Source organism: Alligator sinensis, unplaced genomic scaffold (genome assembly GCF_000455745.1).
Source record: "Alligator sinensis unplaced genomic scaffold, ASM45574v1 scaffold47_1, whole genome shotgun sequence".
Taxonomy (NCBI): Eukaryota; Metazoa; Chordata; order Crocodylia; family Alligatoridae; genus Alligator; species Alligator sinensis.
Window position 1 is genome coordinate 846,761 of NW_005842629.1, and position 1,613 is coordinate 848,373.

Below are 1,613 nucleotides of genomic sequence, written 5' to 3' on the forward strand. Positions count from 1 at the left end.
GACTGGGACTGGAGAGATTTGGCTTCAAATCCTGGCTCTGCTCTCGGTTCCTTCACAGGATCTGATGAAGCCCTCTGCTTACAAAAGCTTATGCTATACATCTCTCACCTTATTAATATATAAGGTGCAAATTGAACCCTGCCTTCTGCCTGATAACTAACCCAACTAATTACATTTTTCTCCATTAGCATCTCTGTGACTGGACAATACAGCTGGGGAGGGATTTTCAAAAATACTTGGCCTAAGACAAATCCAGCTTCTCCTGAAGTCAGCAACACACTTGGCAAAGAGAAGCCAGTATTTTTTTTTTTAACCCTAACCCTTTTTCTCTTCCTCAGTTACCCATTTATAAAATGAAGGTTGTACATCCTTTCTCTCATCCACTTGCTATTTTGATTAGATTGTCCCTGTTTTGAAAAGTTGAGTAATTTGAAATATGTATGCAGAGTACAAAGTCCAGGGGCATCTGGACTTCGGTGCTACTGTAATTCATTTATAAAGACGCATTTTGCTCTGGGTTGTGAGCAAAACATCCTTTTTATTGAATACAATTTACAGCTATGAACAATTAAGTATATGAATTGTAACTCTGATAGTAGACATTTGTGACAGTAATATATAAAAGTAATGCAAAATAGTTTAGAAATCAAAAGTTGTTTAATTGACATCTTGTTAAAAAAAACAGAGCAAAGGTAGTGGTGAGAGTTGCATCTTCATTCTACCTTTTTTTCACTGTATTCATTTTATTTTTCTTACTATGGGTCCTAGAGAGACATGGGCAAAATGCACAAAAGTGTTACAAATAGCTTATAAATCAAATCTATGTTTTCTGCCCCTTGTTTTAAAAACAGACAAAGTATGTTGGTGTTTCTTCATGTTGCTCTTCTACTATGTTTCCAGCATATATTTTATTTTTCCCACTTAATCTAATAGAATCCTTCCTACAATAAATAAGCTAAGGATTCTTTCTTTTTTTGGGGGGAAGCATTGAGAACCATGCAGCATGGTATATTTTGGAAGTAAATTGAGAAGGAAACTGAAATTTAGAGAGCTAAATGGAGCTTGTGGGGGTGACCCAGAGAGCCTAAAGGAGCAGGACACTTACATTCTGCCTAAGTCTAAAATTGCAGTTGTAAAAATCTTTGCTCAGCTGCTGCCTTTTTCTTGAGGTGCTTCCATAGGTACCTTATTGCCATCCCGAAAAATTCCCCAAGATTCTAGAGTTTGGCATCTGCACCTGTCCTGAATTTGCCCCAGTTTTGAGAGAGCTGAGCAGTTTGGTGCATAGCCTAATCTTAACCCCAGCTGGGGTCCAAAAACAAAGTATTCCTATGCGTAATCCCCCACAGGCTTTCATCTGGTAGATGTTGCCTTAGAGCATCTCCCTCTCTCAGTGAGTCTGGCTTCTTACAAAATGCAGTTGCAGCAGCCCCTGCTAAAATGAGGTTGGTCACCTTATGTAATGGCTATTGGACAGATCACTCAGCCAGGAAGTGGGAGACTCTAATTTAATGCCTTCCTCAGCCTGAGAAGGTTCAAATCACATTTCTGATACTTCAGAAGTGTGCTCTAGACACCAAGTGAAAGGCTGGGCTGGAATACAACCCTTCCTG